The sequence below is a fragment of the Peromyscus maniculatus genome, chromosome 12 (assembly GCF_049852395.1).
Source record: "Peromyscus maniculatus bairdii isolate BWxNUB_F1_BW_parent chromosome 12, HU_Pman_BW_mat_3.1, whole genome shotgun sequence".
Classification (NCBI taxonomy): domain Eukaryota; kingdom Metazoa; phylum Chordata; class Mammalia; order Rodentia; family Cricetidae; genus Peromyscus; species Peromyscus maniculatus.
In genome coordinates this window covers 23,297,993-23,321,371 of record NC_134863.1, presented here as the reverse complement: position 1 = coordinate 23,321,371, position 23,379 = coordinate 23,297,993, and the positions used below count along the sequence as shown (strand labels likewise).

General features: G+C 43.2%; 1 protein-coding gene across 2 annotated transcripts in view; it reads left to right on the top strand.

Annotated features, from left to right (window-relative positions):
* Window positions 1–539: 539 nt before the first annotated feature.
* Pak2 (p21 (RAC1) activated kinase 2) overlaps window positions 540–23,379 on the top strand; it is a 64,699-nt gene continuing 41,859 nt past the window's right edge. The window contains exon 1 of one of the 2 annotated variants that reach the window (XM_042259169.2): window positions 540–805. The gene's annotated coding sequence lies outside the window, so the exon portion shown is untranslated. Of the gene's footprint in view, window positions 806–1,253; window positions 1,272–23,379 lie in introns of those variants that run through there. The other variant, XM_076548706.1, reaches the window with a different exon arrangement.

Below are 23,379 nucleotides of genomic sequence, written 5' to 3'. Positions count from 1 at the left end.
AATGCTTTGATTATTGTTTTCATTACTTATAAACTTTACAAAGGCTAGGTAAAACGTGTCCATCCTTGAATCCCTGGTACCTAAAGGTGTCTTTTATAGGCATTAGACACTGACGTAATTGTAGAATAAGAATACATAGGTTAACTCCTCCGTTGATTAAAATACAGAGGTATTTGCCTACAAATAGGGAAGACCTTATTTAGCAGCATAATCTGGTTTACTTTGTAGGTTAAACAAAGTTAAGTAGTGAGTGGATACATTCTCAGAAACAAAGATCCTGTATACACAAACATGTATGGATCAGATGTTCTCCGTCAGCATCTTCAGTAGGTAAAACGTTACTGCAGACAATGCAGAATGCTGAATTAAATGAGGGACAAGCTTTCTCTAATCCCAAAACGACCTCCCCGCCCGCCCCGCTCCAGCAAATGACTGGACTACGGTTCCCAGCAGCCCTGTGTGGGCCCGCCCCTCGGGGTGACGTCACGGGTGGGGCGGGTCCGTGCTCCGGCTCCGGCCCCGCCCCCCGCCCTGCCACCGCCCTCCCCCAGGGTTGTGGCCACGCGCAGCGGCAGCGGTTGTTCCGCTTCCCCTCCGGCCCGGGCCGTCGCCATTGCCGAAGGCTCCTGCCCTCCCCTCCCTGGCCCGCGGGGCTCCGCGCCTCACGGCCCCGGTAGCGACGGCCGCGCCCCGAGCCGCTCCCCTCGGCCCTGCCCTCCTGCCTCTCTGCTGCCCAGCGCAGCGCTCGCCCGCGTCGGCCCGGCAGCCCGCCCCGGGTCGGGCGGAGACCTTCCTTCCCTCTCTGGTAAGTGCGGACGCTCTCGCCCGGGCCCGGCCGCCGCCCTCCTCCCGCCTCCGCGGCCTGGGCCCAGCGGGCCGGGGCGCAGGCACCTGCGAGCGGGCCTCCGGCTGCGGGCGGTGGCTCATTGTCTGCGCCCGGGCTCTCTCCTCCGCTTCGGCCGGGAGGAAGCTCGCCTGGCTGCGGGGACCCCTCTCTCTGCCCGGCCCCCAGCCCGGCCGCCCTCGCCCTTCCCTGCCGCGGCGCTGCACCGGACAGCTCGGGTTTGTTCCTGGATGGTCCCCTCCTTTACCAGCTGCGTTCGCCGCAGCCTTGTGGCTCCGGAGTCCTGCCGCGAGCCCCGTAGGTTCCGTCTGTAAGCTCTTCCTCATTCTCCGCATCTGGAGAAAGTTTTGCGGGGCTCCGGGACCCTCCGCTTAAGAAGAGAACTTAAGGATCTTCTCATAGTTTTTGCTTGATCTTCGGCCAGGAGGTGAATATTTGCTTCTTAAGGTTAACTTGGGTTGAGGTTGGCTTTTCACCATGTTTGGCTGTCTGAAACACGCGCGCCCTCCTCACTCACAAAAACGTTGCCGCAAATAACTTAGTGGATGGACTCAACCTTTTGATTAGTTCTTTAGAGATCAAGTCATCCAAGACAGAAGTGTGCGGAATAATGGCTGTTGTGGCTTGATGGGAGGTTCTCCCTTATCCTTTATCTTAATTTAATAGGAATAGGTAGAGTGGGAGAGATTTGTGTCCTCTTTGATTTAAAAAAAAAACAAAAACAAAACAAAACAAAAAAAAACCCCAACTCCCATTGATAGCAGCCAGATTCTTCTTTACAAGTGACCTGCCGATTGTCTGTCTTTTCATTTCTAACCATTTAAAGTCAACCAAACCGGTTAGGCCCAGAATTAGACGAACTGTGTTTTGGATGAAGGTTGTGCACGTCACGTTTTTCCCCTGCCGTTTGACTCTTCCGCTCATATAAGTAGGCAGGATATTGAAATAAATACACAAGAATTTGCTCTGGGGATTTTTTTTTTTTTTTGGTAGAGTTATCCAAAAGAATACTATGAATAAAATTAGGTTGGGATGAAGGCAGTGAATAGTAATTTTTAAAGCAGGTTAGGGCATGTCAACTCTGCCAGAAGCTCAGTGGCATTTGTAGAACATTCTTGCCCATCTCTACCCCAGCTCTTCAGTCGGTGTGTGTGTGTGTGTGTGTGTGTGTGTGTGTGTGTGTGTGTGTGTGTCCCTCTTCATTTCACACCCATCCTCTGCCTTCTTTCTAGACAGGGCCTTCTCATTCCTGCCCAGCCTGGCCTGACACTTCCTAGGAGGCTCAGCCTTATGTGCTTACGAGTGTGAGCGAACCTATTTGGCAGCCTCTGCTTTTAAACCGTTCTAGAGATTAATGAGCCGGGAACATTATTGTACATTTACATCATGGAAACTGAATTTCATGTTGCTTAGATAGCTAGGTAGGTAGGTAGGTAGATAATCATTTTAAAGTAACTTTTGGATTTTGGTAAAAGAGGTTGACCTAAATTCAAAATGTTTTGTTGTTTTCACTAAATAGTCTATCATTACCTTTCCCTCTACTAAGCTGTAGGGAAAAACATGGCTTAGTACTCGGTACTGTCATCCATTGGTTCTGTCAGTTGTTCTTACGTTAATGAGATGTCTTGGCATGAGGGGTTTAGATGTAGAAGTGTCAGGGAATGAAAAAGTACCTTGAGGTCAGCTTCTGTTTTTTCTCGTTTTTAACCCCGTGTACTGGATTGAACCAAATCCTTCCCTATGATGCTAGGTAAGCACTCTGTCACTGAGCTACAACCCCTGCCCTCTTTAACTTTTGAGACAGTCTTGAACTCTGTCTGTTCTTCCTGTCTCAACCTCCCTAGTATCTGGGGTTACAAACCTGCACCAGCAGAACGGCTCATTTCTTTCCAAAAGCAGGTGTCTGTTTATTTTTCTTTTGAGATTGGCTCTTTCCATGTTACCCAGGCTTGTTGCAAACTCTTGGACTCAAACGTTTGTCTTGCATCAGGCTTCTAGTAACTGAGATTACAGGTGTGCACCATTGTGGTCGGCAAGCAGACATTTAAAAAAAAAAAGTGTTCTTGGATATTTCACTTCTCTTGGGGTCATGATTCCAAGTTTACTATCAGAGAAAAAGAGATTAATTCTTCTGGACCTTGTGTTATATGATACCAACACTGCAAACCTAAATTCATGAAGTAGTTTTTAGTTGATGTATGTCTGCTAAAGGAGTGGGCCTTCTCATATTTCTTTGATCTTTATCGTAGGCAGGTTTCCAAGTAGACATGATGAAGGGTAGTTTATATTTCAGTTCAATTACATGTTTTAAATGAGGGAACTCAGAACTTGTTCTGGTTAGTTAAGGATAAACTTTGAATTATACTTTCACAGAACTCAAGAGCTTGTATAAGTAGCCAAGTATATAGCAAGTAGGTGTGGTTGAATCCTTGCTATCATTACCATTATTGATTATTACAGTAATAATGTTCAGTATGCATTTCTTTTGGCTTTCTGAGATTTCTGTTTTTGGTTTAAATTGGACTGTGGTTCAAGTCTTGAGACTAGATCAGGTTCCCCCACACACACCCACCACTCAAGTGCTTCTAGTTACAGAATTAACTGATTCTTGTTTAATGAGAAGGAGGTTGTTACTTGCAAATTGTGCTTCTGAGTTCTTGTTGTATTCTTTTTTTAATATTCATTGATGTTTTGTCTGTATGTATGTCTGTGTGAGTGTGTCAGAAGTCCTGGAACTGGAGTTACAGATGAACTGTCATGTGGGTGGTGGGAATTGAACCTGGGTCTTCTGGAAGAGCAGTGCTCTTAACCGCCGAACCATCTCTCCAGCCCTCCTTTTTTATTTGTTTATTTATTTATTTTTAAAGATTTATCTATTTATTATGTATACAGCATGTATGACTGCAGGCCAGAAGAGAGCACCAGATCTCATTACAGATGGGTGTGCGCCACCATGTGGGTGCTGGGAATTGAACTCAGGACCTCTGGAAGAGCAGTCAGTGCTCTTAACCTCTGAGCCATCTCTCCAGCCCCCTTTATTTGATTTTTCAAGACAGGATTTCTCTGTGTTAAAGCTCTGGCTGTCCTGGATCTCACTCTGTAGCCCAGGCTGGCCTCGAACTCACAAAGATCTGCCTGCCTCTGCCTCCTGAGTGCTGGGATTAAAGTCGGGGACACCACCACCCGACTCCTTTTATTTTTTAAGAATTGTTTTTGATGTGTATGTGTGTTTTGCCTGCATGTGTGTATATGTAGCACATGGACACCAATGAAGGCCAGTAGAGAGCATCAGACCCCTGGAACTGGAATTACAGACAGTTGGGAGCTGCCATGTGGGTGATAATTGATCACCAGTCCTCTGGGAGAGCACTCTGTGCTTTTAACTGCTGAGCCATCTCTCCAGTCCCCCATTGCTAACAGTTTTATTTAATAAGAAGCTCAAAGGAAGGAGCTATTCAGGGTGTGTTTTTTAGTTGATTTAAATTATTTTGTTTAGTGCTTCTGGGACAGGGTCTCCATATGTAGTGTGGCTGGCCTTGAACTCATGGTGATCCTCTTTCTGAGCCATCCAGGTGCTTGGATTATAAATTGAGCTACCATGACCTGTTTACCTTGATTTTTAAATGGGGCGGGGCAGGGGCGGGGGAGGACCCTTGTGTGTTGATTTCCATATTAGTACTCACAGTGGTACCTGTCTCCTTAACAGTGAGGAGGAGTTACTCCATCTTGTGGTCCTCTTACTACCTGTGTTCACTGTGGATTTCTAGATCTGAGTGGGAGAGCTTAACCAGAGTCCCTGTCAGATATTTTTGCACGTGTGCATGTTCATGTGCTTTCTCTAAGAGGATCGAATGTTTTTTTAATAAATAAACATTAAAGTAATAAACATTTTTTTATTTTATTTCATTTTGTGTGTGTTGTGGGGAGGGACATGTGAAGGTCAGAGGGCAACCTGTGGGAGCTGGCTTTCCTTACAGTGGGTTGTATTGAACTTAGGCCAGCAGTCCTGGCAGCAGGCACCATTTACCCACCGAAGCCATTTTCCCAACCACGAGGATTTTTTTTTTTTTTTTTGGTTTGGTTTGGTTTTTCCAAGCAGAGTTTCTCTGGAACTCACTCTGTAGACCAGGCTGGCCTCAAACTCACAGAGATCCACTTGCCTCTATCTGCTGGGATTAAAGGTGTGTGCCATCACTGCCTGGCTTGATTTTAAATGTGCATTTTAAGGTGTTTGTTTCTGTTTTGTGGCAGTGAGGTAATGGGGGAGATGCTCTCAGATGTCTTTCTTTTGCTGGGCTGCTCACACTGGCTTAGAATGCATCAGCCTCTCTTGGTGCTGGGTTTCCAGACCTATGCTGGTACCACACTTGAGTGCACTGCAAGGTGGTTTGTGGTGGGTTGTTAGGTCCTGGGGATTAAACTCTAAGGTAGTTTGAGTTTGGTTGCCTTTACCTATGAGCCATCTTGCCTACCTCGGTCTACATTTTGAGAGCTGGTGAACTGTCCTCTAAAAAGCTCTCACCCATGTAAGTTTCCTTATCTGTCCTCCTTTATTGAATGGGTGTTCATGTTTCCGCTGTTGTAAAATCTTGCCTATTACACTTTTACAAAAAAAAAAAAATCTATATTTTATTTTGAACTTTTAATAATAATTATTTACATATGTGTGTGTGTGTATTTGTGTGTGCTTTGAATGAAAATGCCCCCCCCATGTTTGAATGCTTTTTTTCTCTTATTTCTTTGACCCAAATCTTCAAACAAGTAGATAGGCAATAAGTATGTGTTCGTTAAGTAAATGTCAATTTCTTAAATATTTTTAATTATTTTAAAATTTAATTTAGTAGACTTTATACAGCAATTTTAGGTGCACAGCAAAATAGAGCAGAAAGTATAGAGTTCTCCCCACCATCAGTAACTGTGCTAGTAAGTAGGTCTTTGATATACTTAGGATGGACCAGCAATGACATGTTAGAACTACCCAGAGTCCAAGCTTATGTTAGAGTTTACTTGTTATATGTTGTATGGGTTTTCACAAACATAATAATGTGTTGAAGAAATACACACAATCATTTTATACACAATCAAAATTTTGTGCTGGCCAGATGTGGTGTAGGTCTTTAATCCTGGCACTTGGGAGGCAGAGGTAGGCCTGGTCTACACAGTGAGTTCTAGTGTAGCCATGGGTACACAGAGTGACCTGTCTCAAAAATTACAAAACATTGTCTGTTCTCTCTGTTCATTCCTCTTCCCCTGAGCCGGTAGCAGGGAACTGAACTTGGGCCCTCTGAGAAACTACGAAGCCCTGCTCCTGAGTCGCCCCTCTCTTGGTTCTGCCTGCCGTGTGTCCAGATGGTCTTCCTGTCTGTCCCTGCTTCCCGGTCCCCTGAGCCATGCATGCCACACACAGCGTCTAGCTTTGGTGCTTCTGGGAATCAAACCCAGGCCGTCATCAGGTTTGCGTGGCAAGTGCTTTTACATACTGAGCTGTCTTCTCAGCCCAGGACTTTGTTTTCCATTTTGTCATTGTGGTATAAATACACCTGAGGATGCTTACCATCTGTAACGGTCTCTAGGTTCACAGTGCCATGCATCATATAGCACCACGGTCACACCACTCTATAGCTCTCTTCATCTTACGAAACCGAAAGTCTGTGCCTGCTAACTAGTCATTCCTTGCTTTACTTTCAGTCTCCATGATTTTGACTATGAAAGTTCATTTTACCTTTGGCTTATTTCACCTAGCCTGATACGCTCAGTGTTCATCCATGTTGTAGCATGTGTTAATGTACCCTTCTTGTTATGGTCGAATACTTCATTCTGTGTATGCACCACATTTTGCTTAACCAAAAGAGCCAAAGGCCATTTGAATGGTGCAGTATGGATATCAATATCTGTACAGCTATTTCTTCAGAAGGTCGTTTTCCCCAGAACTGAGACTGCAGGCTTGTGTAGCGACTACTTTTACTTTTCTGAGGAGCCACTGAACTGTTTGCCATGGTGGCTGTATTGTTTTACATTTCTACCAGCAGCGCAGTCTTCAGTTTCTCCACATCCTTGCCAGGTCTTCATTTTATGTTCTTTGTTTTGTTTTAACAGCAGCCATCTTACTTGTATGAAGTATCTCGTTGTTGTTGTTGTTGTTGTTGTTGTTGTTGTTGTTGTTTTTTGAGACAGGGTTTCTCTGTGTAGCTTTGCACCTTTCCTGGATCTTGCTCTGTAGCCCAGGATGGCCTCGAACTCACAAAGATCCTCCTGCCTCTGCTTCCCAAGTGCTGGGATTAAAAGGCGTGCACCATCACCGCCCAGCCCTCATTGTTGTTTTGATTTACATTTTTATAATTATTAGTGACATTGAACGTCTTTTCGTGTGTTTGTTGTCATTTATATATCTTATGATAATGTCAGCTAAGATTCTTTTTTTTTTTTCTTTTTTCTTTTTGGTTTTTCAAGACAGGGTTTCTCCATGTAGCTTTGCGCCTTTCCTGGAACTCACTCTGTAGCCCAGGCTGGCCTCAAACTCACAGAGATCCACCACCGCCCGGTTACAAGTCAGTTTTTCTGAGGACATAACTTTTCTGCTGATGGGGTTAATTTAAGGAGCTGTGTTGTGGCAGTGATATATTTAGTTGCATGAGAAACTTCAGTACTGTTTTTCTAAAAAAATTTTTTTTTTTTTTTTTTTTTGGTTTTTCGAAACAGGGTTTCTCCATGTAGTTTTGGTGCCTGTCCTGGATCTCACTTTGTAGACCAAGCTGGCCTTAAACTCACAGAGATCCGCCTGGCTCTGCCTCCCGAGTGCTGGGATTAAAGGTGTGCACCACCACCACCACCACCACCACCACCACCACCACCACCTGGCTATTTTGTCAGTTCTTAATAGTCGTTCATTTTCCTGTTGCTGGGTTATGAGTTCTTTGTGTGTATTTCATGTAGTAGTCTTTTATATCAGGAACGTTTTTTTTTTGTGAGTGTCTCTCCTCGTCTGTAGCTTGGCTTCTCATTCTCCTAACTAATGACTTGGTGTTCTGATGTCAGATTGTTTGGTGACTGAGTTCTGCACTGGTTGATCTTTTTTACAGATTGTGTTATCAGTAAAATAATTGTCCTACTCAGTATTTTTTGCACGAAATACTTAATTTTGGTATTTCTGTGATGGGGCACAGGTGCATCAGAGGACGGACTTCCTGCAGAGATCTCCCCATGCAGGTTCAAAGGATGGACTCAGGTTGTCAGGCTTGGCAGCAGGGCCTTACCCATCTCACCAGTCTCCCTGTTTTCTGTTTGAGGAGTCTCATGCAGCCCAAGCTGATCTAGAACTCACTGTAGCTGAGGATGAGCTTGAATTCTGATTCTCCCGCCTAACCCCTTACACCTCCCTAAATGCTGGGACAACTGGCATTACAGGTGTGTGCTATTCTGCCTGGTTATCTTAGGTTTTGTGTTAATATATTGTGTGTGTCTTTTTGATTAAGCTTTGTTTTCCTTTCCAGTTTGGTTTTGTTCTCTCTTTTAATTTACCTGTAGTCTGGTGTGGTAGCACACAGGCCTATAATGCCAGTACTTGGGAGGCTGAGGCAAGAGGATGGAAAGTTGGAACCTAGTTACATACTCATAAGAAAGACCTGTGTACAGTTTATTCTTATTTTGCTCGAAAATGGGTTTTTAAAAGTTTTAAGTTTTATTGTATAGATGATAATAAATGATTGCTTTCTGATGTTTATTTTACTTAATGATTGCCTTGTACTATGAAGTGACTATCTTAACATTTTTGCTTTCATTTTTTATGATACAAAAATAGTTTATTACAAGGTGTATGTGGTGGCTCATGCTTCTAATTCCAGCACTCGGGAGACTGAGGCAGGAGGATCTCTGTGAGTTTGAGATCATCCAGGCCTATGAGTTCCATATCAGCCAGGGCTACATAGTATACCCTATCTAAAAGAAAAAAGTTGCAAAGTAAATGCAACCAAAACATCTAATAATTTACATTGTCACCTGTGCTAACTCCAGACTCCTGTGTCCTTCTTTTCCTGTTAGAATTGGTGGGGGAGGGAGTGCTGTTCTGGTTCCCCAGTTCTGGGAGTAAGGAGGAAATGAGCACCCTCAGTGTGTGAACCATGTTGCCATCTGTTTTTCCCTTTGCTCTTTCGAGAGGCCCACCACCCAGCTCCCTAATAAATCACACACGGAGACTTATTTCTTATAAACGCTGGGCCTTAGCTTGGCTTGTTTTTTGTCAGCTTTTTTTAACTTTAAATTATCCCATCTACCTTTTGCCTCTGGGCTTTTACCTTACTTACTCTATTTCTGTATGCCTTTCTTTCTTTTTTCTTTCTTTCTTTCTTTCTTTCTTTCTTTCTTTCTTTCTTTCTTTCTTTCTTTCTTTCTTTCTTTCTTTCTTTCTTTCTTTCTTCTTTCTTATTTGTTTGTTTGTTTGTTTGGTTGGTTGGTTGGTTGGTTTTTCAAGACATGGTTTCTCTGTGTAGCTTTGGAGCCTGTCCTGGAACTCACTGTATAGGCTGGCCTCGAACTCACAGAGATCCACCTGCACCTGCCTCCCGATTAGAGGTATGCACTACCACTTCCCAGCTTTTCTTTCCTCCTCCTCCTTTTATTTTTTTTTTAAATAATTTACTTAATTTTATGTGCATTGATGTAAGGGTGTCAGATCTCCTGGAACTGTAATTACAGACAGTTGTGAGCTGCCATGTGGGTGCTAGAAATTGAACCTGGATCCTATGGAATGGCAGCCAGTGCTCATAACACTGAGCCATCTCTCCAGCCCCATTTCTCTCCTTTCTTATTCTGTGTCTAGACCTGTGGCTAGGTGGCTGGCCCCTGGAGTCTTCCTCTCCTCCTTTTCTTGTTCCTTGGTCTCTTTTCTCTCTTTTTCTCCCTCTATATATTCTCTTGCCTGCCAGCCCCACCTGTCCTTTCTCCTGCCTTGCTATTGGCCGTTCAGCTCTCTATTAGCCCATCAGGTGTTTTAGACAGGCACAGTCACACAGCTTCACAGAGTTAAACACATGCAACAGAAAGAACACAACTCATCTCCACACCCCTGTGTGTATGTGTGTGTCAGAGAGAGAGTACTGTGGGCTCGTGTGTGCTTTACCTTTGTGTGGAGGCTGCAGGCTGACATGGGGTGTCTTCTCGGTCCCTCTCTGCCTTACCCAGTCAGTCAGAGTCACAGCTGAACTCACAGCTAGCCAGTAGTAGTAGCTTACTCTGTAAACTAGCTTGTTCCTGGGATCTCCCAGGGTGTCTACCTGCTTGCAAGCTGGGATTCCCAACAGGCCAGCAGCTCCATTTTTGTGAGTTCTAGGGATCTGGACTCTGGTCCTTGCGCTTGCATACCACTTGAACCACTGAGCCATCTCTCCAGCCCTATTCTGGATTTTTAAGACATACTATACTCCGGGTTTGGTAGCACAACCCTGCAGTCTCAGCACTCCCAAGACTGAAGGAGAGATGGGCAGTTCCGGTCTGAAAAGAAAGAGGAAAGGGAAGACATACTGATACTTAGTCAGCTCAGCCTTGACCTTCATCCTTCAGTGAAAAAGTACTTTGTTTAGACTGTGTGGCATTACTTTGATAGGAAAGAAGCATGTTGTCCCAGTTTGCACCTCTTTGCATTGAGTGGAGCTGTGCTTCTCATGTATTTACTGCCCTTTCTGCCCTCTGCTTTGTGTGTGTGTGTGTGTGTGTGTGTGTGTGTGTGTGTGTGTGTGTGTGTGTGTTGTTGTTGTCGTTTCCTTTGCCGTTTCGAGTTTGTGACCAAACTTAAGGAAAACTAGATTTCTAGTATTCAGTCCATTGTTTAGTTTTTAGTAATCTTTGTTGCTTGCCTGTTCTCTTTGAGAGCATTTTTTAAGCACAGCACTTCCTTGTTGGTCATGATTTAGTCTGTAAGTGTGGTGCTTAGAGGGAGGCCAAGGAAAAAAGAAAGTATCACTGTGGATTGCAGATTTTCTTTACACTTGCTGTTCCCTCTGAATACCTGGCAAATTCCTTCTTTAGTTTCAAAAGACGGTGTGACTTCTGGCTAATTATGTGTAGAATCAGGAGCCTTTTTCCCACCCTGTCTCACTGGCCCCTGGTAGCCTTGTCTTGTTGCAGCAGGATGCTATTTTCCCATGGACTGGCGTCAAAACCAGGACTAAATTTTTGCCTTCTAGGATCTGGCAAATGTCGTACACTAAATAAATATATTAGTGTTTTGTTCTGTATTTGTTTGTTTATTTATTTTGGTTTTTTTGACACAGGGTTTTTCTTTGTAGCTCTGGCTGTCCTGGAACTCAGAGATCCATCTACCTGCCTATGCCACCACCCAGCTGTTTTGTTTGTTTTTAAAACACAGTCTCACCATGTACCTCTGTCTAGTCTGGAACTCTTTTAGACTGGGAACTGGCCTTGAACTCTCTAAGATCCCCCTGCCTCCGTGCTAGTATTAAAGACATAAGCCACTATGACCAGCTTAAGTAAATATTTGAATGAATGAATGAATGAATGAATGAATGAATGGAGAATCAATAGGAATCTTTATTCTCCAGTAGTGTCATTTAACTTCTAGTGTAAAAATATAAAAAATAGGTTATTTCTGGAAAGTAGGATAATGAGTATTCTTTATTTCAGACTCTATCCTGGGTTGAGAAGGGTTATTTTTGGACAGGTTATTAAGATATTTTAAAATAGGCTTAAGAGACCATTAAGGGAGGGTCCTCAGGAAGACTTGCCTCAGGACATGTGTGGTCTCTAAGAGCATTGTAGGGTTGGGGATTTTGTAATGAATAGCCATATGCTGCTTTTATTTTGAGAATAAAACACTACTAAAACTAATCCCTCACAAATTTGTAGTGGTTTCCTGTTGCCCAGGAACTGCAGATGTAGCTGTATTTCCTACCACCCGCGGTGTGCCTTCCGACCTTACTGTCTCTGGAGTTAGCTCACTCCTGTTCCTCTGCCCAAATCCACCTTCTGCTGAGTGCTGCTTGGATGAGTAAGTTCAGAGCATCTAAGGGCCTGGCTTTGGCTTGAACATGAAGTGGTGAAAGTGTGTGAGGCTCCTGGACCTGTTTGGTTAATTATTAGGATCAAGATAAATGAAAAGTTTTATTGTCTTGGTTTTCTAGAACATGACCTTAAAAAATAGTAATATCTTCTAATATCAGGATCTTTATCATCCTAAAGACCAAAAAAGCCCATTATTCAACTCTAATACCATTGAACATAAAAATCCTTTCATCCATATTCACTGCACAGCTAATTAAATTTTTTTTAATTATTTTTTGTGTATGTATGTGTGTATGCTTGAGGGTACACATGCCATGGTGCTCAAAAATGTCAGTGGGAGTCAGTGCTGTCCTACCAAGTGGGTCTTGGAAGTTGAACTCAGGTTGTCAGACTTGATAAACAGGTGCTTTCACTGGCTTGAGCCATCCGGCCAGCCCAGCAGATACTGTCCATTACTACTGTGGGCCAGGGACAGTGTTCAGTCTGAGTGAACAATCCTGGTAACCAGATGACTCACTGGATCTCTGCTTGTGGGCTGTACAAGTGGGTGGGGAAGAAACATTCATTCATTGTAGTGAGTATTAAGTTAGAAGACAATTAATGCCATGGGCATAGTGACAAGCCAGTTCTTAGAGTGGGTGCTTACCGGATAGCACTGAGGTAGAGATAATAGGTGATCCTGGTTTGCCCTGAGGCCTCCTTCTGGTTTCAACACTGAAAAGTCCTACGGCCCAGGAACTCCCTTGGTTCTGGGAAGAGGGAATGGTTAGTCACCAAGCAGCAAGCCTTTTTGGGGAGGTCATGGGCAATTGTTTGAGGTGGCTGGTAGAAACACTAAAGATGGATATACAAAAAGGCTCAGAGAGAGAAACTGAAACGATGTGCATCCGGATAAAGTGACCTGGTCCTGAAGGTATCATTGGGCTTTATCCCAAACCCCTTTGAAAGGCAAATTTTATACAGTGAACCAATACCTTGTGATATTTCTAAAGTTACTAACTGCCTTGTGAAGGATAGACTCTGGGAATCTGAGAGTGAAAAGTAATCTTGGAGTAATTGTAGCAATGATTAAATCATAGGCTAGAGTGATTTGAGAAATCTGTTTTGGAAGATGTGGAGGGTTTGGGAATTGAAAATTAGAGCAAGATATGAAAACTTAATGATTTTTAAAAATCCTCTTCTAAAAATGTTAATTTCTTAAAAATGGAAAAGCCTAAATTTTTTTAAACTTTATTTTATGTGCATTGGTGTGAAGGTGTCAGATCCCCTGGAACTGGAGTTACAGACAGTTGTGAGCTGTCATGTGGTCTCTGGGAATTGAACCTGGGATCTCTGGAAGAGCAGCCAGTGCTCTTCACCACTGACCGATATCTCCAACCCCTAAATATTCTTACTTTAATTATTTTTGTCACTAAGTTGAATTTTTACTAGAGGAATAAATCTAGATAAACAGTGTCTGCCCACCCCCCACACAGACACTGTACAAAGAACTTTGACAGCCTGGCATGGTAGTCATTACTTTAATCCTAGCACTTGGGAACCAAAGGCAGGTGAATCTCTGTGATTTCAAGGACAGCCAGAGGTACAACGTGAGATCTTGTCTTCAAAAAACAAAAGCAAAGCAATAATGACATAAAATGCAGAAGGATAACACCATGAAAATGACTTTCCCAGAACCTAACAGAATCTGTAAATGGTATTGTCACTTTCTAAAGTGGAAGTACTCAAAAGCTGGGTGATACACCACTGGTGCTCCCATTTCATAATTCAAATCACTTTTAGAACTGTTTAAATTGTTCTAGAAACACCTGATATGTTCTGCAGAGACTAGTTATTTTTTCATACATTAAAAAGAATTTTTATTTTATATGTATGGGTGTTGTGACTGCATGGATGTCTGTGCACTATGTATGTGCCCATGGAGGTCAGAAGAGGGGGCATGTGGTCCCCTTGAAGTGGAGTTATTCCTATGGATGCTGGGACTTGGACCAGCTGCTCTGGGACAGCAACCAGTGTTCTTATCCTCTGAGCCATCTCTAGCGCGCGCGCGCGCGTGCGTGCGTGTGTGTGTGTGTGTGTGTGTGTGTGTGTGTGTGTGTTAGGAGGAGTGGTTTGAGACAGGGTTTCTCTGTGTAGCCATGACTGTCCTGGAACTCACTCTGTATACCAGACTGGCCCTGAACTCATAGTGTAATACCATTTCAGAATCAGCAGAATGACCATATTGAGAAAAAAAAAAAAAAACAAAAACCCAACACCGTGGAGCTAGAGAGTTGGCTCAGCAGTTAAAAGCACTTATTACTCTTGCAGAGGACTGGGGTTCAATTCCCAGCACTCACATGGTAACTTACAGACCTTCTTAACTCCAGGCACATGCGTGGTACACAGACATACATGCAGACAAAACACTCATGCTCATAAAATACTAAAATAAATCGGGCATGATGCTGCACACTTTAATCCCAGCAGTTGGGAGGCAGAAGCAGGTGGATCTCTATGAGTGTGAGGCCAGCCTGGTTTATGTAGTGAGTTCCAGGAGCAGGGTACTAGCAGACGCCTACCACTGTTTTACCTCGTGTTATCTTTCAAACTTGTAGCTGAGAATGGCCTTGAGTTCTGCTTCCCTTTGCCTCCACTCCCCAAATGCCAGAATTCCAGGCATGTGCCACCACTACTGGCTTGGTTAGTCTTCTTAATTATTGCCAGGATAAAGTGGTATCTGCTGGTAGCCTTATTTGCATTGCTGCAGTATCTGAGGTTGGCCATAGTCACATGCTATTTGATTATTATTTATTAGATTCTTATTAAGATTTATTATAATAATCACTGTTTCAGAAAGTATGATATATACCACCATCCTCCTGATAGGGGGTAGTTTTCTGGCCCCCATTATTACATGTTTTATATGTCTGCATGAGTTCCTGCATGTATGTGTGAGTACCTTGTATGTGCCTGATGACTCAGAAGGTCAGAAGAGGTATTGGATTCCCAGAACTGCAGTCACAGGTAGTCCTGAGCTGCCAGATGGGTGCTGGGAGTCAAACCCAATTTCCTGCAAGTGTTCTTAACTACTGAGCCATCTCTACAGCCCTGTTTATTGGGTTTCTTTGCCTTTTCATTTCTTTATCTAAAGTATATTTTAAAAATCTTTCTTTTAAATATCAGCCAGTTTCCTGCTTTGGTTCTCTTGTGTAGACTGTAGACCTATTTACTAGGACATGCTCTCTGTGTCCTAATACAGTCTCCTATGTAAAGGTGTTCTGTAATAATTTAAAGAATTTTGACTTTCATATTCAGTCTTTAGTTTGAAGTATTTTTGATGTTATGTCTATAAAATAAAGTAGAGCTGTTTCTTTGCCTGGATCCCTCTAGGCAGAAGATGAGGCCAAGGGCTTATGTAACTATACCTTATTAGGAAGTACATTCCCAGAGAACAGAAGTGTAAGGAAAGGGAAGTGAAGCCTGGAAGGAGTAGTAAGTAGCCAGAGGGAAGTATAACCATTGGCTCATTGCATTGTCTCATCCAACACAGGGTGAGAAAGAGGAATGACCCACCCACAGTTAATCCCCCGTGCCACCAGATTCCATATGTATGGGTACCACATAATGTGGCAGTGTTGTGAAGTGATCATGTTGTACCTGAATGAAAAAGTTGACCTCAACAAAAAGCTGTTTCTGAGGTAGTAGTAGTTTGAGAAGATGTGCCCAGAGGATCTGAAAAGCTGCAAGTAATGCAATATCAGAAACTAATTTTGCAATGTAAAATGTTTTTCTATTAGGATGAGCTAAATGTATAATTATATATCCATAAAATTATTCTTCCAAAGCGTCCTTACTGTTCCCTTTTGGTCTTCCATATAAATTTTAGAATTGATGTTCTTTTGTTTCACAAAGGCTTCTTGGAATTGATGATGATTGTAATGAATCTATAGATCAGTTTGAGGAAAGTCTGCATCTTTACAATTTTGAGTAAATTCATAAACATCGATATCTTTCTCCACTTAGGGCTTCCCTGTCTTTCAGTACATTTCTCCCCTTTTATACATGGTATAAGTCCACAGTTTCCAAGACCCTGGCACCCCACTAAGTTCATAGGTACCATGGAGTATTTTTAGACTTTAGAGTTAGTGAACAAAATCTATTGGACTCAGCAGGTTTCTTGTTCTAGGAAGACTAGCTTCAACATTGGGTCATGATCTAGTTGATGTTCATGTAGTGAAGTAACTGTTGAGATGGAGGGATGATAGTCAGTGTGGAGTAAGAAAGTGAGGGTGGATGGTGTCGGAAATTGTGCCAATGCCCACTAAACGTGATACCCGTTCAGAAATACTTGTAACTCAGAATAAAACAATGTATTGGTCTTTTTTTCAACTTACATGTGATGCTTGTTCAAGTAAGTACTGCCTTTTTTTGTTTTGTTTGTTTTGTTTTCGAGGCAGAATTTCTCTGTATAACTGCCCTGGCTGTCCTGCAACTCTCTGTAGACCAGGCTGGCCTCGAACCCACAGACCTGCTTCTGTCTCCTGAGTGCTGGATTAGGTAAGTGGGTGTGCCGCCACCACTTACCTAGGTACTAACTACCCTCTTAAGACATGAATGCCAATGAAATTGTTTTAACCAGTTCACTAAAGGGATACAGTGATTGGACATTTCTTTTGGTCCTATGGGCACCTTGAAGTAATTAATCCAAGATAAAAGGGACACTATGAAATGGGAATGTGGCCTAGGAACTTTCTGTTTTTGATGCTGTTATGATGATGGTGTCTTTTAACTTTACTTGCATTTTATAGACAATCATTTGTGATCAATAATACTTGTTTATTACAATTTAACAAAACATTGGCGACAAAAGAATTTGGGGATAAGAAGTTTAGATGCTGTGATGGTTAACATTGATTGTGACCCTGACAGATTTAGAATAATCATGACAACAAACTTCTGGGTATGTCTGTGAGGGAGTGTCTAGATTAGGTGTATTGTGGGAAGAACCACCCTAACACTGGACACCACCATTCCATGGGCTGGGATCCCAGACTGAATAAAAAGTAGAAAGAAGCTGAAAACTAGCATTTTACTTCCCTGACTCCTGAATGTAGCTGCAGTGTGACCAGCCGCCTCATGTTCCCGCCACCATGCCTTGCCCACCGTGATGGACTGTGCTCTCAAACTGTGAGCCAGAATAAGCCCTTCTTCTGAGTTATTTTCTGTTACGTATTTTATTACAGCACCAAGAAAAGGAGCTGATGAAACTCCAAAATACTTTCCATATTTGCCATCTCCCCACCCTACTATGTGAAAGAATACACAATACAGAGTGTTATTCAATTTACTTAGTGATTGAACAAAGACTCTGAAAGTAAAGGTTGACTTCGTTTTCAAGATCCAACTTGAATGGCAGCAGTTTGTTTAAATTGGCTAGCATTTATTTGAAAAACATTTTCAGGTTTTATTGCCTGTGTAACACCTTGCTAGGTTCTTTTAGCTAATTCAAAGAAGATATGCCAGGCATGGTGTTACACATGTGTGTAATCCCAGCACTCTGTAGGCTGAGGCAGGCAGATGGAAAGGTCAAGTCCACCCTGGACTATGTAGGGAGCCTCTGTGTCCTTCCCCTGCAGACCTATAAAGTTAGTGTCTTCTCACAAAGCATAGAGTTCAGGAGAGGAAATAAGATACATCCTATTAGGTAATGATAGTGGCAGTGTCATAATCTAGTCAGTATGTTTAATACACAATGCAGAAAGTTCCTGTTGTGGGTGTTATTGTCTGACTGTGTACTGCTAACTCTCATCGTTACACAGTCAGTTCAGTACCCACATGGCAGCTCACAACTGTCTGCAACTTCAGACTCGGGGGATCTGATGCCTTCCTCTGACCTCCAAGCACCAGGCATGTATGTGGCACACATACGTACATGCAGGCAAACACTCATACACAGAAAATAAATCTTAAAAAGTAGCTGTGGTCAAGCACACCTGTAATCCCAGCGTTTGGAAGATAGAAGTTCACAGTTGCCAGCATGATGGCATATGCCTTTAATCCCAGCACCTGACTTCGGGAGCTGCATGGTGAGACTCAAATGTCTCAAAAAAGCTAAGATCATCCTCCATAAATAACAAGTTTGAGGCCAGCCTGGGCTACATCAGACCTGTTGCCGAATGTATATGTCATTGGGTATTAGTTGATAGTTGTTAGGGCTCACATCTCCTAAAAAGGCTTTGTATTGTTATTTTTTTGACTCACCAGAGAACACTAACAAATGAAGCTATGTCCCATGGGGTGAATGTAGACCACTACAATGCATTTAGAGATGGGTGTGGTGATTCATTCCTGTAACCTCAGTGTGCAGGAGGGTCACAAGTTCAAGGCCAGTTTTGGCTACAGAGCAAGCAAAGGCACAAGCATGGTGAAGTGCTGGGATTTCTCAATGGTGGTGTTTGCTCCCTTGCACTATGCTGAGACTCACTAGTTACAGTTTTTTCATTCTTTTCTGCCCAGTGAGATTTATTTTGATTTGTCCCTGTAGACTACAGCCTTTTAGCTCCTAGCTTTATGTGAAGGGGACTTCTATTAGAGTTTAGGCAGACTGGTTTTGTTTCCTGTCCCTTCTGGCTCCCATCAAAGTAGCTTCGTGGTTTAGTCAAACACCCTTGAGAAAAGTGGGTTAACAAATGGCTTACTCCGAGCAACTTTTCACCGTGTTTGTGGACTCACTAGGATTATCTCTCATTTTATTTACTGGTATCATTTGTGCACTAAACTTTAAAAACTTTGGTTTTTACACTCATTTAATTTGTGTATGCATGTGTGTGGGGGTCAGAGGACAGCACTTGAGGGTGTAGATGCCCCTCTCACCCTGTGGATTCTGAGATAGAACCAGGCCGTCAGGCTTGGCAGAAACTGTCTTGCCCACTGAGCCGTCCCTCAGGCCCCGTGACTTGAGATCTTTGATCAGTCACGCAGACTTGTGTTTCTCTGAACCGATGCAGTCTCATTTCCCTTTGTTCTCCCCTCTTTGCTTTGGAGCTTTGCCACGTTGGCCTGATGATCTGACTGCTGTTCTCATGGGGGGGGTGCACTGCTTCCTCTCCAGGTTGGAGGCCCCTGTCTGTGGCAACACCTGCAGGTAGTTTGGGTGTGTCTCCATCTATACGCATGCTCACAGAGGTTCTTAACGGTTGGGGTGCAGTGGTATCAGTGTATGGGGAAATTGTTAGAGTTCTGGTCAGTGTTACTACATTAGTAAGTTACTGAAAATATATAAAATTTAAGTAGAAATTTGAATCAGAATTCCACTTTATCTTGTTTTCCAGTAATGCGTTTTTCACTTGCTGTGCCGCAGTCAGCCGCAGGAGATTATGATAAATTCATTTCCACTAGTTGGACTGACTGGTTCCAGACACCACTTCTTTATTTCTGCTGTGTATTTAACTACCCCTGGTCTTCTTCAGTACACAATTGAGTGATTGTTTGTGTTTGAGGCTTGTCACAGTTAAACAATGGGCCTGTTAAAGAGTACAGTGTGTTTGGGGCACACTTTCTCTTTTGCCTACTTGTTTGTCACTGAAAAGTAGCAAAAAGTGAGCAGATTGGAAAGCGGCACTACTTATTTGCTTTCTTTTTCATGTGTCATTTTTGAGTAGTGGTAGAACAGAATATAGGGTACATTATCATTTTGTCTGTCTGTCTGTCTGTCTGTCTGTCTGTCTGTCTGTCTATCTATCTATCTATCTATCTATCTATCTATCTATCTATCTATCTATCTATATCTGGTTTTCGAGACAGGGTTTCTCTGTGTGGTTTTGGTGCCTGTCCTGGATCTTGCTCTGTAGACCAGGCTGGCCTCGAACTCACAGAGATCCGCCTGGCTCTGCCTCCTGAGTGCTGGTGGTGTACGCCACCACAGCCCGGCATATTATCATTTTATCATGAAGTTTGTTTTGGCTTGGTTTGATCTCGAGACAGTCTCATGTATCTCAGGCTGGCTTCAACTCCTTATGCAGTCAAGGATGACTTTGAACTTCTTGCCTCCAACCTCCCTGTGGTAGGATGCATGCACCCCCTTGTCTGGTTTTATGCACAGCCAGGGCTTCATGCACAGTAAGCAAGCACTCTACCAACTAAGCTACGTCTCCAATCCAATGAACTGTTTTTGGATCTATTGTTCTTGTCTAAGATACAAGATGGAGGAATTTCACCAGGCCCTTGTTAGGCACTTGCAGGCACCACTGACCTCTGTCAGTAGAAACAGTGCACAGACAGCTGCTTTGTAGGAAGAGTCCAAGGTCATAAGTCAGCTGTGAGGGGCAAGCACAAAGCTTTTCAGAGGTAATCCTGCTAACATGGCATGCTTTCTCTGTGTCTAGTGAACTGCTGTGTGAGAAAATGACCACTACATTCAGGAAAGATAGACTTCATCAGGAATAGAATGGTTGACGTAGTCAGTCAGCATTCCTGTCTAAGATATTATGCAAAGCCCTTGCCCTTTGGACTGAGTGAAGTGTCGGGGAAGAAAAGGACATAAATCATGACTAATTGTCACAGTTGTAATTCAGTGCCAAAAGTCATCTAGTTCTGTATTAGCAAAGAGAAAAGCATGAGGGAGGAAGGAGCGAGGATACTTGCTTGGATTCTGGTCTTAGTATTCAGTCTGTGTGCAGGCTTTAGGTAAGGCTCTTAATCTTAATTTTTGGTGGGTTATTTCTTTCACTAATCAAATGTGGCAGGTAATGTATGTCAGAGTGGTGCACCCGAGCAAGCACATTTGTGACATACTCTGAAAGAAATAAAAGCTGTGAGATTCTGAGGGAAATAATAATGTCTGCATCTCAGGTATTCTCAAATTAGAGCTGCTTTTCTCCAAGCCCTAGAATTTGAGCTAAATTGAAGAAATAAAGATTATTTTAAATTTTAATGTGGATGCAGTTGGCATTTTAATGTAGATAAACAAAGGTTTCCTCACAAAAGATCAATATCCAATTACCATTCAAAATCTTATTTACTGAGGAGTTATTTGGTTTCCTAACATACATACTTTTATATCAGAATTTATGTAAGGTAGGGATCTTTTACTGTTGTTACCTACTGTTTTAATAAGATAAAAGAGAGCCAGTGAGATGACTCAGCTGCCTCTAAGCCTAATGACCCGAGTCTGATCCTCAGGACCCACACATTGAAAGGAGCAAATTCACTCACTCAAGATGTTCTCGGACCTGCACGAACACCCTCCCTCTTGTGCACACAAAATAAATAAATAAAAATTTGAAAACAAAAGTAGAGTTGGAAAGATGGTTCTGTATATGCAGCGCTTGCCAAACTAATGTTAGGACCTGAGTTTGGATCCCCAGAACCCACGTAGAGCCAGGCATAGTGGCACACATTCCTGGTCTTCCTGCAACAAGTTGGGAGACAGAGACAGGAGAATTCCCCGGAAGCTCGTGAGCCAGAGGGCCTGGCATGCGCAGCAGTAAATGGGACACTGACTGCTCCAGAGATGGCGGGAAGCAAGGGCCCTACCTGAAGTTGCCCTGTGACCTCACGTGCACACCTATGCACACTCTCAGGAAGATTAAAGCAAAGGCGAGGAGACGGGAGAGGCAGCTTCAGCAGCTGTCTTCAGGAGGATCAAGTTCATACTCCAGGTTCTTCAGTGCAAGGGGGTCAGACACCTGCTTTGGCCTCCTCGGGCACCCACACACAGAATACACTCACACATGACTATTTTTAAATATAAAGGACATCCTGTATATCTATACTTGTATGTAAATGAGGCTAAAATTTTCACTAAGTTAGCTATGATATGTCATCTGTGTGTAACACAAATTGCTAAATGGTCTTTTTATAAGAAACCTAGAGCCTAATATTGGGGTGAATGCTCAAAGATCAGAGAGACAAAGGAACAAGCCACCTCTTACCTCTAGGACTCCTCAGCCTGAAAAGCTTTCCTCAGCCAAAAGACTTTAGTTCCTGTCTCCTCACACCTTTACCTGTGTATCTGAGCAGGGCGTTGCAAGGTGACAGATGGAGTCTTGGCATTACAGCCACACTGATTCTTGGGCATGCTATACATTTACCTTTATCACTGTACTTGGATCATTCAGGTCCCATGTGTCAGATTTTCAGAGACTGACTCTTGCGTCCATAGCACACAAGTTGTTGTGCAAGTGTAGATTGTATTTGAACCCTTGACTCCCTAGAATGCCGTGCTCCCTTTTCCTCGCCTATCCCTTAGTTCCCTCTGCCCTTCAGACACTTGGATGCCTATGTCTGTGCCGTAGTGTAGCTCCGGAATAGTGCTGTGGTGAGCACTGGCCTTCAAGTGCCTCTGTGACATACTGACTTGGGGTCCGTTGGTAAAACCATCAGTGATGTCACTGGGTCTTAACAGAAGTTCTTGTTCTGGTTTTGGGAGAAACCTCCACGGTTACTTTCATAATGGCTGGACCAGTCCACACTCCCACCAGTAATAATCCTCAAGGGCTCCATTTGGACCCTTGGATAGCATTTATTGTTGTTTTCTAATGACTGCCATTCTAATTACTGATAGTGGAATCTCAGCCTAGCTTTAATTTGTGTTTCCCTGATGGTTTATTGAGGTTGGATATTCTTTATATGTTTATTGCTGTTTGTATTTCAGATTTGTTTTGTGTGCAAGTGTTTGTGAATGCAGCAGTGCCAGAGGACATGTTTGGAATTCAGTTTGCTTCCTGTCAGCTTACAGGGTTCTATCAGAGTGTTGTCAGACCTGGATGCAAGCACCTCCACCCACTGAGCCACCCCACTGCTCCTGGATTTTGTTTTTTGAGAACTGTTAATTTCATTAGCCTACTTATTGATCAGGCTGATTGATTTCTTGTTATTTAGGGTTTTTTGTTTTGTTTTGTTTTGTTTTGTTTTTTAGTTGTTTGTATAGTCTGTCAGGCATGTCCAACCTGCAGTTCATGGGCCACATGGGTAGAAAGAGACCCAAAACAAAAGTATTAAACTTAGTTAAAATATTAGGAGGGGTATGTGTGTGTGTGTGTATGTGTGTGTGTGTGTCCATTCGTCCCTGGCTGTTCTGGAACTCACTCTGTAGCCCAGGCTGGCCTCACAGAGATCCACTTGCCTCTGCCTCCCAAGTGTTGGGATTAAAGGTGTGCGCCACCCCCACCAGGTTTATTTTTCCTATTTTTGTGAAAAGTGGCATTGGAATTTTGATGATTGCCTTGCATCAGTAGATTGCTTTTGGTAAGGTGGCCATTTTTATAATATAATATAAATTATATTTCAGTCTATTATCAGGGAAAGTCAGGCAGGAGCCTGACCATGAGGAATGCTGCTTATTGACTTGTTCCCCGTGGCTTGCAGAGCTTGCTTTCCTCTGACCCAGGATCTACCCATGGAGGAACTGCACAGGGGGCTGGGCCCTCCCACCTCGGTCATCAGCTAAGGAGCCACCCACAGACCTGCCCACAGGCCAGTCTGATGGAGGCAGTTCTTCACTTACTTTCCTCTTCCCAGGTGACTGGTTTGTGTCGTGT